Source organism: Eptesicus fuscus, chromosome 7, assembly GCF_027574615.1.
Source record: "Eptesicus fuscus isolate TK198812 chromosome 7, DD_ASM_mEF_20220401, whole genome shotgun sequence".
NCBI lineage: Eukaryota > Metazoa > Chordata > Mammalia > Chiroptera > Vespertilionidae > Eptesicus > Eptesicus fuscus.
In genome coordinates, this window is record NC_072479.1 from 39011680 (window position 1) to 39029993 (window position 18314).

Below are 18314 nucleotides of genomic sequence, written 5' to 3' on the forward strand. Positions count from 1 at the left end.
TAGCAGCTGCAAACAGCACAGATATATTATTTCAAAATTCTGTGTGTCATAAGTATATTCAAGATTTTGCCTTGCCTAAAATCTTATCTGGAGGATCTGGAGAAATCTGTTTTCAGTTTCATTCAGGTTGTTGGCAAAATTTAGTTACATGCAGAAGTAGAACTGAAGTTTTTTCTTCTTTGCAGTCTGGGGATTCTCTCAGATCTTTGGTGCCTCTTACATCCCTTGTCAATTTGCTCCCTTCATTTGTAAAGAGAGCAGTGGCAGGTTAAATCCTCTGACTTTTATTTTCCTTATCTCTCTTACTCCAACTGAAGAAAATTCCCTACTCGTAAGGGCTCATATGACTAGGCTGGGCCCACCAAAGCAATCCAGGAAAATCTCCCTAGTTTAAGGTCCATAAATTTAATTACTTTTGCAAAGTCCCATTTTCCCTGTAATGTAGCATATTCATGGGATCCAGGGATTAGGGAGTGAATATCATTAGTAAGTCATATCCCTGTCGACTTGCTGATTCCTAAAGTTTCCTGTCCCTCCCAAGGGCAAAATATATTTAGACCATCCTAAATTCCTAAAGGTTTTTCCCCCTTACCACATCAACTCAAACCCCACACCCATTTAAATCTCATCAGCTCAAAAATCTCAAATTTCATCATCTAAATAATCTAATGAAGCTAAATCACCTAAATGGTGAGAATGAAGGCATTGGTATAATCTATTAAACAATGTGGAGGCACAATTCCTCTCCATCTGTGAACATATAAAACTAAGGATCTAAGTTATCTGCTTCCAACACAGTATAGAAGGACATACATAGATAACAGTTACAGATACCTTCATTCAAAAAGTGGGAAAATGGATAATTAAACAGAGTTACCAGTCCAAAGCATTTTTAAACTGAAGGCAAGCAAAGTACCTTAGGTTTCAAGGGTTGGGAAGAGTCCTCCTTAGTTCTTGGCTCAGGCCTCTGGACTCTTGGTTCCACCTTGAAGTCATTTGTGCTTCTTCATGAAAGGTAGCGTGCATTTAACAAGGAGTACTTTTATCAAAGGTAAGGAGGATTTGAGGAGGATTTACTCCAATAAACAGAAGCCACACTCACAAATTTTTTTAGAGATGATCAAATGTCTGTTTTGGGTTTCTATGATCAGTTGTAAGACTGAAGTCCCTGTTTTCTTGCTGACTATTAGCCAGAAGCCTCTCTCATCTCCTCAAGGCTACCTGTATCCCTTGTCATGTGGCCGCCTTCATTTTCAAAGCCAGCAGTAGTTGAAGTCCTTCTAACACTTCAAAGCTGACTTCCCCTGCTGCAACAGAACTCCATCTCCAGTGGGATAAATTTCTCTATTTACAAGAGTTCATTTGAAAAGATTGGGTTCATCTGGATAATCCAGGTTAGTCTCTATTAACGTGTGCAACTTAATTATACCTGCAAAGTCATCTTTTCCAGATAATGTAGCATATTCACAGGATCCAAGGATAGGCACATGGGCATCATTGGGGTGGGGTGGTACTTGTGATGATTCTGCTTACCATACTGACTTTCCTTTACATCCTGATAAGCAACTAGAGTTATTTCTGCTCAAGTTGAACAATCAGTAAAACTCAAATATAAAATTTCAAACACTTGGGAGAATGCAAATAACATTCTTGATTCACAGTAACAAATTAAAGTGAGAGCAATCTCTAACATATTCAGAAGAAGAAAAACTACATTTGGAGTGTAAGAATTTTGTTTTCTTTGTATCCCTGGATTCAGAAAGCCAGTGGAATAAAGGAAGTAATTTCCTAATCAGTCACTGTTATTAAGACATTATTTAAGCTTTGACAATGTGAGGGAATGAAATGATTAGCATTAGCCAGTCTACTGGTCAATGGCAGATGAAGGTTAAAAGCATGAAGCCTATACAATGGCTTTATATTTGACAATGCAAATAGTGGTACTGCACTCTGAAGCACTGACACCTGTGGGTTCTGAGATGTGGGTAGAAGACAGGAAATGAAAAGCAATTGTTATGACTTGATTGGTAAAGGTTAGTAGAAGGAGTTTCATTCCCAGCTCCGTACAGTAGTAATTACTCTAACTACAAAACTATAAAAATGACCCCTCAGATGATGCCTTTTCTGGCAATGCTAATTACATCATCTCACCCAGCATTAGAAGAGGAATCAGAGTAATTGGTATGGCATGATGAATTCAAGAGACTCCCTGACCTCATTTCAATTGCAGCAAATAACCCCAGTAAGATGAAACATTTCTGCAGCACTGAGAGTTGCTCAGTCCGTGAACTCAGCCTGCCAGAATTCTATATAATGACTTGCTAAGGAAGAACTTACTGAGAATTTATTTTCCATGTATGTTTTTGGACATAAATCTAGTTGTCACCTTAAACCATGGAGAAGAGAGGAAATAGCCACTCAATAAGTGTTGAAACATAACTAAAACTGCACCTCAGGTATGTGAGGAAAACCATCTGGTTGTGTCCTCAGAGTGTTTTCTCAAGAGTAATTTAGGTGAGAACCACTAAACAGTGGAAGGGATCTGACACCTCTTCTGTGAACAAGATGACACATTGTTCATCAGATAACAAGCACATGCCTTTTCAAATGCAAAACTGGGCACATCAGGAAATGTAAAATTGCTATTGGGCAAGGGGAAAAGACTGCAGATGGGTTTTATTTTTTTTTTTTTAACTCAAAATGAATAGTTAATGAGTGGAAAGATGAAGATGAAATTCAAAAATTGTCAATTAAACAGCTGTTGCATAAAACACCTATCACAGAAAACGTCACCATTTCAAAAAACTTTCAGGAATACTCTTATAAGAAGTATAGTCTATAATAAAAATAAGCCGCTCTATTTGTCCTGTTAATGAACCATTTTCAAGGAAATGTTTTTTTTTTTGTTTATAAGTAACATAATGGAAAACTCTAAAGTCATATATGTCATGTAGTAGAGAAACCTCAAAACTAAAATACTTTTCTTTTGACATACACATTTATTTAGTCATTCAACCAATTTATAGAATTATGTTACTCTCCTGAAAAATGACTATGCCTGTAATACAAACCTCAAGGTGCTAGCCTTTAGTGTATGGCCCCAGGCTTGGATTCAATGATACCTTCTGACACACCCTCCCTACCAGCTGCCTTGAATATCTCATTGAAACATGGGGTTCGGGGTGCAGACTTTCCTTCCCATGGGTTCTTGTTCTCACAAAGTTTGAAGAATAAACTCGTGGACAAAAATGCTTCTTTAATTAAAAATGTAGAAGTTTATTGGAAGCAGATATAAACTCCATCTGGGCAGTAGTATCTCCAAAGGGGACTCCATGGGGAGACCCCCCACCCCCAGTGGGAACTGCCTGCTCTCTCTCTCTCTAATGGGAAAATCAATCTAGAAAAATGTGTCTCCTGCCCCTTTGTCTCTGGTTTATATATGCTGCAGTTCTTTGTCTGAACCTGACCCTTTCTAATTGGACCCTTCCTTGATTTAGGACCTTGGTGCTTTCCTCATTGGTCATTCTGCTACATGGTATTAGTTTCAAAGTTCAAAGCCCACATGGTACCCTCTTCTTTCTCTCCCCCTTGTCTTGCTGGTTGGAGTTGCCTTTGATCTCCCAGATGCTCGGGCCAGAGATACCCCTGTCCTTGGTTTATGGCTGTTTTAATTGCTGAGGTCAGAAATGTTTCCATCTGCCTGGAGCATTTCCTTATCCTCTGTACCAGTAAGACAAGCACCCTGGTGTCTTCAAGTCTCTATCTATGTATTCCTCTCACATGGTCCCTCCTCACTCCCTAAACCTTCCTAGTTAAGCTAGCCAGCTAACCCTTCCATCATGATTCCACAAATCAACCATTTCTTTGCCTTGAGTGTGTTCTGTTCTGTCTGAAAAAGCTGTTCTCAGGCTAATTGGTTGAAGACCTATGTTAAATCTCAACACCCACCCCTAAGAGTTCTTCAATAATCTCTAACTGAATTATTCATTTCTATTTATTTGCAACCTCAGCATATTTTTATTACCTCACTTGTGGATTTAATGCATATTTTGAATGAAGCACAGTACATATAGAAATGAACACTGTCTCTGGGGTTAGAAAACTCATGGTTCAAATACTGGCTCCATCATGTATTAGCTTTATGACATGATAAAGTATTAGTTTTATATATAGGTGTGTGTGTGTGTGTGTGTGTGTGTGTGTGTGTGTATACACATATATAATAAAAAGACTAATGCTTATAATATGGGAACATTGCAAATATTAAATGGATACTTCTATAAAAGCCACTGCACCTTGCTGTTAATATCATTCAATATGTGAGCTTTTCTTCAAACTTATAGCACTATAAACATGTAACTTCTATAACTCAAGGCTCACCTGCCTGTGACTGCAAAATAAATTTACATGTCATTTTTAAGCCCATGCCTGTATTTTTATGATACAAGCTCCCACTAGTCTATTTCATAGAAATAAGTTCACTCAGTATTCTGTTATTTTTATTTGTTCCTAAGGGGGGAAATAAATGAATAAATCAAGCATTTATTTCATACAAGAGGTAGGTGTCTTAGATTTTTAATTTGTGTGTATTAGAAAACTAATGTTCTGAAGACCAAGGAAGAGTAGAGTTTGAGTAACACAAGAGAGTTGGGGATGTATACCATGTATCATAACAGGATAATTGGGCAGCACTTGTCCCCCAGAATCAGTTACAGCCAAACATTTCTAAATAATCGCTTGGGAATCTTCAAGAATCACACTTTCTCCTCTTCTCATTGGCTTCTTGTATTGAAATCATGCAGAGGGAATATTTTTCTTATTTTTTGAGACTACCTGGCAACTTAATACAGAGATTAGGATATTTTATAAAATATAGAGCAAGAGACTCTTTCTTATTTCTGTGTTATAACTTCACATTCCTTTCTTTTTACTATTTTATTTTTTATGATCAAGTCAAGCAATATCCAGAAAGAAATTTCAAGATAGCTAAAACATAGTTTCAGAATTAAGTTGTTACGAAAAAGAAGACAGAAGTTAAAGGGGGAAAGCAAAATATAACTGGAAATTACTTTAACATGACTACCTACTTATTCCTACCTATTGTTTTCATTTCTCAGGGACTACAGTCTTCACCAACACAATTGAATCATTCATTATCTGTCATTTTACCAATTTCTTACCCTCTTTTGTTCCAAACTTTTTTTTATTATAACTTACTGACATTTAGCATATTTTGTAGGGAACAGGTGTTTTTTTTCTTTGTAACATTGGTCACTCTAGGAATATTTTGCAGCTTAATTATATCCTTTCATTCTTATATTTTATTTTATTTTACTCCAAACTGACAGACAAGTTTCTGTCATTTCTTGTATCACAGTACAAATTTTGCATCATTTCTATTTTATTACATCTTAATAAAACTGCCATTCCTAAACCAAAGACTATTGCGTCAGTTACCAAATAGTCTCACCACCATTGCATATAGTCACCACCTCTAGTTAAATCCAAGTCTAGATTTGTACTTATTCTCCAGATCTTCCTTGATACCTAGCTTTCTAGTTCAATCTCCTTTTACTCCTTTTTCAGTGACTTCAAACACCAAGTGGAAGTAGAATTAGTGCTTTCCTGGTGTGAGATACAAACACATTGTAACATCCAGCCACTATTGACATTATTTATACCATTGTCTGTGAAGCACTTAACCTAGAAGCTGTGGGTATTTTTTAAAAAATCAGATAACTTTATTATTATCCCAAAGGACCTAAATATATAAGGAAGAGCAAGAAAAAATTAACTTTAAAAATAACTTAGCTATTATAATTGAGTAATCAGAAATGATTAGAAAAAAGAACACACACAAAAAAAAACATAGAAGTCTTTCCTAAATGAAGATAATAGAATAGGTTTCATTTATCCTACCTTAGACAGTGATTTGATGAGGGAGTAAAGGGATTTCAGGTAAGTGGATCAAGAAGAGCTGTTTAATCATAGAAACATGTTTTAAAGAGAATATTTATTTTCAGAAATTATAGGAAGAATAGATCAGTGATATAGTGTACTGATAGGAAATTCTGGTTACAGCTTACTGCATGGTTCATAATAAGCATTCACTTTGCTGGTATCCTAATATATAAAAACCCTGGGTCGTAACGACCAGTTACGACCAAGTCTAGACCAACCAGAAGTCAGTCCTGCAGTCAGCGCTGGGTTGCCGTGGCAACCCAGAAATGACTGCTTCCGCTGCAAGCACAGTGCCCCAGCACTGACTGCTGAGGGGGCTGCAAATCAGGGCCAGAGAGAGGCCTGAAGAGAGAAGCAGAGACTGATACGCTGCCTCTGTGGCAGCTTTTGATCAGCACTTGCTTCTCTCTTTCTTTCCCAGTCTGTCCAGCAGCTGCATCTCCATTTCTCTCCAGGCCTCCACTGGGGCTGCTGATCAGCCTTGCCTTTCTGATCAGGTCAAATTGATAGGCCCAGAGATGCTGACTGGCATAGGAATCGACCAATCAGAACCAAATGTGGGTGATGTGGGGAACCAATTGCTGCCTAGGAGGTGGAGCTTTTGACACTGACTGGCATAGAAACCGACCAATCAGAACCAAATTGGCCAGCAGAGGAAGGCAGTTGGGGGCGAGATCAGGCCTGCAGGGGAGGGCAGTTGGGAGTGAGATCAGGCCAGCAAAGGAGGGCAGTTGGGGGCAATCAGGCAGGCAGGCAGAGGGGCTAGGGGCAATCAGACAGGCAGGTAGGTGAGTGGTTAGGAGCCAACGGTCTCAGATTGTGAGAGGGATGTCCGACTGCCGGTTTAGGCCTGTGGGATTGGGCCTAAACCGGCAGTTGGACATCCCCCAATGGGTCCCCAATTGGAGAGGGTGCAGGCTGAGTTGAGGGAACTCTCCGCTCCGTGCACAAATTTTGTGCACCGGGCCTCTAGTTGTTATATAATGAGGAGGGAGGAATTTTTAGATTTTTTTTTTCCCTAGAGGAAATGAGCAAATGGACCTGTGTATTGACTGCATGATATGTTTTCCTTCCCTGAATCTATGCCTCTCACAATGTGTCTTTTTATCTCTTCTCATCCAAGAAGTGAAGGAATGGAGTGGAATGGAGCCAGGTGAAACTAGAAATAACAATTTGGACAAAATAAGAAATTGGTCAAAAATGGATAGTAGTAGGCACTGAGTTTTTACATTATGATAATTTGGTTACATTGTGTATTGTTTTTTGCAACTATGTATTTTTAAATGTTTTTTGCTGACTTCAAAATAACTGCTCATTTTTTTTCTAAAATTTGGAAACTAAATTTACCATGGGGAAGCAATTGAATAAATTGAGGTTAGGTCATACAATAAAATGCTTTGCAGTTGTTAATAAAACAGACTTTCATAGTGTCTAAGTGAGGGGAAAAGCAAGCTACAAAACAGTGAACTTTTTGGTGACATTTCCCTCACCCTGCCCCCCCCCCAAAAAAAAAAATGTGTGAGCATGTTATAGTACATATATCATAGATCTGGAACAATATATACCAAAATGTTAAAAAGAATGAAAAAAAAATGAAGGGAAATTATCTACCCCTTAAACGTGGGCTTGGTTTGTGACTTACTTTAACCAGTAGGATGTGGTAGAAACAATATCTTGCTGGATTGGAACATTTTCATTCTCATCCTTGCAATCTTCCTAAGTTATCATGGGCACAGGCTCTTTCTGGAAGGTAAGAGTCACAGGATTTATTGCTCCTGTTGCCCCAATCAACATGCAGCCAAACCAGACAAGAATTTCCTGGTTAACTGACAACTGACCAGACTCATGGGTGAGCATGGTGGAGATTAGAAGAACTGGCTACCTGAATCCAGGCAAACTACTGACCCACAGAGAGTGTTAGTTAAATAGTTAGGCTTTTTTTTCTCTGAATCAGCTGATAATTTAATTCAAAATAAACTAATGCTGTGTCAACTGACAAATTATAGGGAGATGGAGACGAGATGTGGTTTTTAACCTCATATACAGGGTGTCCCCAAAAATGTATGAACATTTTAACAGCTTATTCTATTACATTTTGAAAATGAAATGTATTTTAATAAACACTGCCTTTTTCATTATTCAAAGTGTGTATACATTTTTGGGGCACCCTGCATATATTCATAGAGAGGCAAGATAGCTCTCCACCAAAATGTGGTTCAAATGTCAAGCCTGTTGACACTCCACATGCTAAGAGAATATGAGAGAAAGTTTATCTTTCACACAAGGGACTCCCAGGGGAGAAAAAATATATATAAAGAAGAAGGCTTTGACCGACTTGATGAAGGCAGGGGAACTAGGTTAGGCCTTTCAAGTTGCTAGGAGGTAGATGGGGGAGAGTTCCTGTGTGCAAGCTGAAGACTTTAAAGTTTGAATTTCCCACTGGGATCAAAGAAGGAGGCATGCATGGGCATTCTTGTCAGCCTGTCTGGACACGAGGCCAAAGAGGAATGAAAGTGAATTCTAAAAGAAGTCAGTGGTCAAACATGAGACAATGAAGTCAGACTCTTTTATTACTCTTTTATTAGGGAAGGTCTTACTGGGAATGTGACAAATGTGACACTGGAGAAATGACTTAGAAGATGTGAGGTGTGGCATAACAGTTTCTGGTCTTTGTCTCGGATTTACGGCACAGAACGTCTAAAATCCATAGAATTTCCCAAGTGATTGAAGTAGGACTGTATGGTTATAAGGCAGCTCATGGTGGGACACTAGATAGCTTCAGGATGTGACCTAGTCACCAGGAAGACAAACTATGTGATTAAAGGATTGGCATTTTGTGCCATCCCACCCTCCAAGAAGGGAGGGAAGCTGGAGATTGAGTTACTAGTAAATCACAAGGCCAATGATTTCATAAATGATGCTTACTTAATGAAGGTCCAATAAAAATGCTAGACACAGAAGTTCATTAGAGCTTCCTGGTTGGTGAACACACTGATCACTAATAAGGTGAGGCAGCACCCAGATTCCATGGGGAGAGGGCACTGGAAGTTCTGCATTTTGGACCTTTCCAGACCTCACCCTACACATAGTGCTTTTCTGAGTTCTGTGAGTCATTCTAGTGAATTATTGAACTTTAGGGGGTCAGGAAAAGCCATGCATTTATTTATTTATTTATTTATTTTAAATCTCTAGTCTATTTTTTTTATTTATTTTATTTTATTTTTTTTTAATATTATTTTATTGATTTTTTACAGAGAGGAAGAGAGAGGGATAGAGAGCTAGAAACATCGATGAGAGAGAAACATCGATCAGCTGCCTCCTGCACACCCCCCACTGGGGATGTGCCCGCAACCAAGGTACATGCCCTTGACCGGAATCGAACCTGGGACCCTTGAGTCTGCAGGCCGACGCTCTATCCACTGAGCCAAACCGGTCTCGGCAAGCCATGCATTTATAGCCAGTTGGCTTGGGGCCCCCACAGTGTGTCTGGCATCTGAAATAAGGGTGGTCTCATACAGAATTGAGCCCGTAACTTGTGGGTTCTGATGCTAACTCTAGGAAGATAGTGTTAGAATTGTATTGCAGTAGATGTTGTTGATGTCATACTAGTTGGATTTTTACCAGATTATAAGGAAACTAGTGGCCCAGTGCCCAAAATTCGTGCACGGGGGGTGGGTGTCCCTCAGCCCAGACTGCACCCTCTTCAATCTGGGACCCCTCGGGAGATGTCTTACTGCCTGACTGCCGGTTTAGGCCGATCCCCATGGAATCAGGCCTAAACCGGCAGTTGGACATCCCTTTTGCAATCCAGGACCGCTGGCTCCTACCTGCTCACCTGCCTGCCTTCCTGATTGCCCCTAACCACTCTGCCTGCTTGCCTGCTTGCCCCCAACTGCCCCCACCTGCCGGCCTGCTCACCCCCAACTGTGTCCCCCATGGCCTGATCTCCCCAACTGCCCCCTGCCAGCCTGCTTTCTCCCAACTGACCCCCCTGCCGGCCTGCTCACCCCTAACTGGCCCCCCCTGATGGCCTGCTTGCCCTCAACTGCCCCCCCGCCAGCCTGATCAACCCCAACTGCCTTCCCCTTTTGGCCTGATCACCCCAACCACCTCTGCTTTGGCGCTGCCATCATAGCTTTGTCTGGAAGGTCTCCCAGTCTAATTAGCATATTACCCTTTTATTAGTAGAGATAGAGGCCTGGTGCATGGGTGGGGGCCAGCTGGTCTGCCCTGAAGAGGGTCCCAGATCAGGGTGGGGGTCCCCTTAGGGGGCGGGGCCAACCTGGGCAAGGGGCTTGGGATGGTTTGCAGGCCGGCCATGGACCCATTGGGGTGGGGGGTCCTTGCGGGGGGTGGGATGGGCCTGGAGCTGAGGGCCATTTGTAGGCTGACCAAGGCCCCATCGAGGTGGGTGTCCCTGCTGGGGGGGGGTGGCCAGCCTGGGTGAGGGGCTGAGGGTCGTTTGGGGGCAGTTTGCAGGCCAGCCAAGCCCCTGGCTTTGTCCAGAAGGACATTCGAAAGTCTCCAGAAGGTCTCCCAGTCTAATTAGCATATTACTCTTTTATTACTATAGACTAGTGGCCCAGTGCATGAAATTCGTGCATGGGGGGGTGTCCCTCAAACTGGCCTGCACCCTCTCCAATCTGGGACCCCTCAGGGCATGTCCGACTGCCGATTTCCCACAGGTTGGGCCTAAACCGGCAGTCGGACATCCCTCTTGCAATCCGGGACCACTGGTTCCTAATAACTCACCTGCATGCCTGCCTGATAGCCCCCAGCTGACCCCCCACCAGCCTGCTCACCCCCAACTGCCGCCCCCCCTTCCCATCTCCCCGCCCCCGCTGGCCTGATCGCCCCTAACCTGCCTCTGCCTTGGCCCCACCACAATGACTTTGTCCGGAAGGACATCCGGAAGATCTCCCACTCTAATTAGCATATTACCTTTTTATTAGTATAGATAGTGTTATAGAGGAGAAAGAGCTTCACAAGCAAAGGGAACAAGTAAGACCTTGAGGTGGAAGTATGTGCCACCTGTTGTGTTCCAATAATAGCATTTACTTCTTTGTGGCTAAAGAGATGTGAGGGAATTAGATAGGCAGTATATTAAATCAGATAGATAGAATGGAATGAGAATATATGGGACCCTGTAGGCCATTGTAAGAGTTTTATTTTTTTTTCTAAAGATATTTTTATTGATTTCAGAGAAGAAAAGTCGGGGGAGAGAGATATAGGCATCAATGATGACAGAGAATGTAAGGGTTTTATCTTTTATTTTGAGTGATAACAGAGAGTTTTGCCTTTGAGTGCATAACTTGATTTAATAAAATAATGACTCTGTGCGCGCGCGTGTGTGTGTGTGTGTGTGTGTGTGTGTGTGTGTGTGTAAAGGCAGAAACAGATATCTGTTAGGAAGCTAGTCCAATAACAAGATAAAGAATTCAACTGAGTTAAAATCCAGATACATTTTAAAGGTAGAGGGGATTTTTTATTTTTCTGATAGATTCAATCTGGAGTGTAAGAAAGAGTGGGGTTAGGTGAAGTTAAGGGTAAAGAATCTATTATAATGTTTTCTAATAAAGGCCAAGCTGGAGCTGAGTGGTGGCTTCATCCTTCAGAAAGGGTCGGGAAGACTGAGAGTACCATGCCAGGCCACCGGCATTACTAGCCTGGGCTACACTGCCTTTTCAGCCTCAATTCTCTGATTCAGTCTCATAAAATAAATGTGTTTTTTATTCATATGATATTTAGCAATACAATTAAATGACAGTCTCTTGTCCTAAAAGTATGTATACATATAAGGGATTGTTTAAATAGTCCTAAGCTATTTCTTTCAGGAGATGTTATCAAATTAATTTCACTTTAAAATTATTAATTAAAATAGTATCATTTTACTATTTTATTTCCTTTGTATTTCAATAAATGTGCCACTATGAAAACAAATGCATGGTTAAAAATATGTCACCATAGAAATGATTTTCACAATTATTTAGTGATATTAAATATTCTCACCTATATTTTGGGAAAATTATATTTTCCTAAACTGCACATTCATGCTCTAAAATATCTCAGTAGCATGTGCAAAATATTTAGGTAAATATTCAGTAAAAGCATATGAAGGATTTCTAGATCATAGAGTACTAGTGCAACCTTTTGTTCAATTGTTGATTATAACAAGTTACTTTACTTAACACAGTTCTCTTATTATTTCTACTGTAAATACAGAAATTTACTTTTTAAATAATCCTGGATATTTTATAATCCAGAGATAATATATAGACAACTGTTTTGATAAGTTTTTATTTGTTTTTTTTGGACAGTGTCATAATAAATATTGTGTGTTTTTTTTCCTGATTGTGATTCAAAATAATCAGCTATGTTGGTAAATAGCTCTACATACACAAATTTTCTCCTACTACCCTCTTGCTCCTCCAATATACAAACACACAAACACTCATAAGCAATCAATAAACAGAGGAGGGGTTCATTTTCAGTAAAATAATTTAATGTCCACTGGGACATTTCAGTGAAATATGTTAATTCATCGTGTCTAATGTAATATTTTAAAGAGCAAGAGCCAGCATAATATAATATGTTCTAGACCCTATTATTTCTTGAAACTTGTATTCATGTCTATTTTCTTCTAGGATTGTTATAGTGATTATGAAGAGCACTATGAACTGGGGATTAAAAGAATAATAATAACTACAGTAGACAATTTACATGATTTACAATTTGACAAGTTTTTATATGAAATTCATATTTCTGACTTTTAATCTGCTCTAATGTTCTGTTAAAATGACTCTTTATTAACATAAACTTGACACTTTCTTTCACCTTAGCATGAAAAATAATTGCCTGTTTTCTTTAGAAGGCTCATAACATACAGCTCTGGACCTTTTTAGTATCTTTTTTCATGTAACATTTCTTAAATTGAGTAATGACTTTGAACTTTTTTGGAAGAAAACCTTCAGGCAATATGAGAGAAGAAGAAAAAAAATGGCACCTTTATTTACTATTTGTGAGAGGTATGAAATTAAAAATAAAGCAAACAACTGATGATGACAGAGTAATGACAATTCCAAAGGAAATATACGGAGCTAGAAAGATTCGGGTCCATGCGGTCCATTTTTTCCTTACATATAATATTTCTATTGCAAAGGAATGTTAGAATAAAATTAATTACCTTATATAATATGTGAAAACCCTTTGAAAACTCTGAAGTGCTACACGAATTATGTACTTGTGCCAATAATTATTAACAAATGTATTTTAATAATAGAATTCTTTTTGATAATTCAAAAGCATGTGTTATTCTATACTTAAGCAAATCACTAGGCAAGGTGCTTTAGCAAATCCAAGATAAACAAAATGCCATTCTTCCTCACAAGTTATTCACAATCAAATGGAAAGACATCATATACAAAGTTAATGTTAAAGAGTAGGATTAATTAAATGACATGTTAATTGCAAAGAGAGAAAAAAAAATAGGAGTAATTGATTCAGAAGAGCACCTGCAAAAGATTCATGGAGAAAGTAATTTATAAGATATGGCATTGCAAATCCTTTTATTACACTATCAAAAGCTTTAAGAGGTAAATGTGGGAAGTATTTTTTAGGTAACATTTGGCTACTGAGGTAATGTTGATTAATACTATCAATATACCCAGAACTGTGAAGGATTTAGATTTTATACGACTTGCAAGCTAAAAGATTAGCTTGCCATGATTTCAAGGATGCTGGCAGCAGACACAAGACGGCTGGCTCAGATACAGAATACTTTGTTACTAATGGCACAGCAGGCAGCATGTGCTTTCTGTTCTCCTCAGTTCCCTTTACCCACCAAGTCTCATGGGAATGATACAGAGCAGTCCAGATGGATGCTGCATTTATAGAGGATTTGCCTCCCAGCTGAGGAACTGTGAGTTTAGAAAAAACTCCCCACTAATAAGGTGGCTGCTAACAAATTTACCCAACCTGTGTCCCATAGGAAGACATTATCTTTATTATCCTAGATAGTAAACAGATCTGCCCTTGCCCCGAAGGAAGACATTGTCTCTGTCATCCTAGGCTGTTGGCTGTACCAAAATCTATGAAAATATAGTCTAGAATGAAAGACAAAAGCTGTCACAAGATGTGCAGAAATGCCAAGGATAAATGGAGAATTGTCATGCAACAACAACAACACACACACACACACACACACACACACACACACACACACACACACACACTATTTATAAGCAAGCAATAAACACAGAGGGAGAAAAAAACTTCCATACAGTGTTTACTTTCCCATTTCCAGTTACAGACCCATTTTTACCCCAAAAATAGTTTGAATTTAATGACTACTCTGCATATTCTCTTCTTCCTATTTTAATGGCAACTTTTTTAATAGTGTATTTCTTATTACATTGTCTTTTCCTTACTGTACTTGGTCCCACTAATATGTAAATATTAGTTATTTAGATTTTTTAAGTCAAATTCAATAGAAAGCAAGTATGATATAGAGTTTATATCTATGTGTGGGGAGGGGTATTTAACTTTAGAAAGAAGAGGGTTCATAATGAAGAGAGATTTGGCACTAGGGAGATCGAAGGCATTGCCTTTTCTTTATGGAAAATAGAACCTGGTTTTAAAAAGACAGTCCTCCATTTCACAAAGAGAGATATTAGGTATCTGTGAAGCTCAGCTCTGTTCTGGCTTTTCTCACCACAAGGCTTGCCCTTTTGCATCTATTCTCAGGGTCTATAACAGATCAAAAAATGGCCTTAGGAAAAGTATATCCAAACTCTGAATGCCCAAAGTACCTTAGAAAATTTTTAAAGAAACCAGACTGCAAATAAAGAAAACCCTGTTACAGTGACAAAAAAAATATATTTAATATTATGCAGGAAATATATGACGTTAGACTTTTCACAGCTGGTATGGTAGTTCAGTAATACTATAAGGGACCAAAGCTCTTCTGTCTCTCTACTTTACTTTTCTTAGTATGGATGCTTTCATCCTCGCACTTTTCACCTCATGGCTGCTGTAATCTCGCTACAATGACATTTAGTGCATATTCATTTCAAAAAGGAGAAAAAAGCATACATCAGGAGGTAAGATATTTTCTCAGATACCACAGTGGAATAATGTCATCACTCTCTGTGAAGGGATCTTAACTGGCACAGTTCTACCAAAAACAAAAACAAAAAACAAACAAACAGAAAACCACCTGAGGTTTTCTTGGTAAGGAACAATATAGTATATTACATAGTCGACTACAACATCTGTCACAGACATATTTCCTGGACCCAGAATAGAGATTTCTTCTATGCAAAGTAAAAGAATAAACAAATGGCTACAACTTGATAACAGAGGTCATTTGAATAATTTTGAGACCAAAGATGAAGTGAAAACTCTCACTCTTGCTTTATTTAGGCAAGAAAGAACCAAATGGATATTCTTATATTCCTACTCAGTAACATTTGCACCGACATTCTCTATTTTCCTGCCCCATCCCTCATTAAACTACTACTTATGTTCATCCAAAGTAAACCTCTCCATCTTTTCACCAGATCCTTTCTCCTTTCACTTTTTAACCATTTTGCTCTAGCAATTCTTTCCTCTTGCCACATACTAGTATATTATTTCCTGGGTTATTTCTAACAGCATAAAAGATATTGTTTTAGTACTTTTTCATAAAAACAAACAAACACTTTTTCTTGAATCTGGGAATACAGACAGTTTTACTTCCTCCTTTCCAATTTGGTTGCCTTTTATTTCTTCTTCTTCTCTGATTACAATGGCTAGCACTTCTAGTACTATGTCGAACAGGAGTGGTAAAAGTGGGCAGCCCTGTCTTGTTGAGTTATGATCCCTCTATAGCTGTAGCAATCTTGAGAAAAAAACAAAATGGGAGGAATCACAATACAAGATTTCAACTTGTACTACAAAACCACTGTACTCAAAATAGCCTGATACTGGTACAAGGACAGGCATATAGACCAATAGAACAGAACAGAGAAGCCAGAAATTGACCATTCATTATGTTCATTTAATATTTCACAAAGGAGGCAAGAGCATACAATGGAGTCAAGACAGTCTCTTCAATAAATGGTGATGGGAAAATTCAACACATATATGCAAAAAAAAAAAAAAATGAAACTGGACCACCAACTTACACCATACACAAGAATAAACTCAAAATGGATAAAAGACTTATATGTAAGACATGAAACCATAAAAATCTTAAAAGAAACCATTGGCAGCAAAATCTCAGACATATCTCATAGCAACATGTTTATGGATACATTTCATAGGACAATGGAAATTAAGGAGAAAACAAACAAATGGGACTACATCAAAATAAAGAGCTTCTGCACAGCAAAAGAAACCATCAATAAAATAACAAGAGTGCCCACTCCATAGGAGAATATATTTGCCAATGACACATCTAATAAGGGGTTAACGTCCAAAATCTACGGAGAACTCATACAACTTAACAAAAGGAAGATAAACAACTCAACTAAAAAATGGGCAAAGGATCTCCATTAGACACTTCTCCAAAATGGACATACAGAAGGCCAAAAGGCATATGAAAAAGTGCTCAAAGGCACGGATCATCCCAGAGATCCAAATCAAAACTACATTGAGGTACCACCTCACACCTGTCAGAATGGCTATCATCAAAAAATCAATTAATGACAAGTACTGGTGAGGATGTGGAGAAAAGGGAACTCTTGTGTGTTGCTGGTGGGAATGCAGACTGGTGCAGCCACTGTGGAGAACAGTATGGAGTTTCCTCAAAAAAGTTAAAAATGGAACTGCCATTTGACCAATGATCCCACTTATAGGAATATATCCCAAGAACTTAGAAATACCAATTAGAAAGAATATAGGCACCCTTATGTTCATAGCAGCACAATTTACAATAGCTAAGATTTGGAAACAGCCCAAGTGCCCATCAGCAGATGAGTGGGTTAAAGAGCTGTGGTACATTTATGCAATGAAATACAATGCAGCTGTAAAAAAGAAAGAAAGAACTCTTACCATTTGCAACAGCATGGATGGACCTAGAGAGCATTATGCTAAGTGAAATAAGCCAGTCAGAGAAAGATAAGTATCACATGATCTCACTCATATGTGGAATCTAATGACCAATTTAAACTGATGGACAAAAATAGACCCAGAGACACAGAAACATCAAACAGACTTTCAAACTTCAGAGGGAAAGCAGGGGAGGGTGGAGGAGAAGAAGATATCAACCAATGAACTCATACATGTATATGCATAACCCAAAGAAACAGACAATGGGTGGTGAAGGCTTGGGGGGGATTTGGGGGGTTGGAGAGGGCAATGGGGAAAAAGAGGGACATATGTAATACTTTCAACAATAAGGATTTGTTAAAGAAAACACAAATTTAACTATAAAGTTAAAAGGGTAATTTTTCAAGGGATATATTGATAACTGGAATCTAATGAAAGATTTCAAAAGGAATTCTGAATTTGGATATAGTGATACAAAGGTAAATGTATAATTGAATTTATTATTCTTGATGCAAACGTTATTTCTTTTTTATATAAAGTGGCTCTTTGTCTTTCACTTTTTCATTCATTTATTAAACAAATATTTAGTAAGTCTTTCCTACTTGTCAGGCACTGTGAAACACACAGGTAAGGAGAGGTAAACATAATAAGGAAAATACCTGGCCAATTACTTATTGCTTAGAAGAGTGAAAACATTAAGCAAACAATTACAAATATCTATATTTTTAAAAGCCAAGTGACCAGAATGCCGGAATGACAGGAATGACCAGGATGACTAGAATGACTGGTCTCTATGATGTGCACTGCAACCAGGCAATGGGCCCACCCTCAGGCCGGTCCCAGCCAGATTGGGGGTGGGGCCAGCCAGCCAACTTCCTGTGATCCCTCCCCCAGGCCGGCCCCACCCCCGATCTACCTGCCACCCCAATCAGGGCAGGGCTGGCAGGGGGGAGGGGCTGCAGACTGTTGGTTGGCCCCACCCCTGATCAGCCCACCCATCCCGATTAGGGGCAGGGCTGGCCTGGCAACTGCCTTCAGCCTCTCCTCCTCCCACAACCCCCGTGGGCGGGGGGGGGGGGGATGGCCGGACCCCACCCATACACAGATTCATGCACTGGGCCTCTAGTATATACATAAATGCATACATAAAATTATTTATAGTAATTAACCCTTTCCACTTGAGGCAGCTGTCCTTCCTAACTCTGATTCAACAACCTTAGGGTGGGCATAGTACTCAGGTTGGGCAGAGAACCCATTGTCTTGTGTGGGTGATAAGATCACATGGACAGGCATGTGACCCAAATAAAAGTGATAACTTCTCTCCA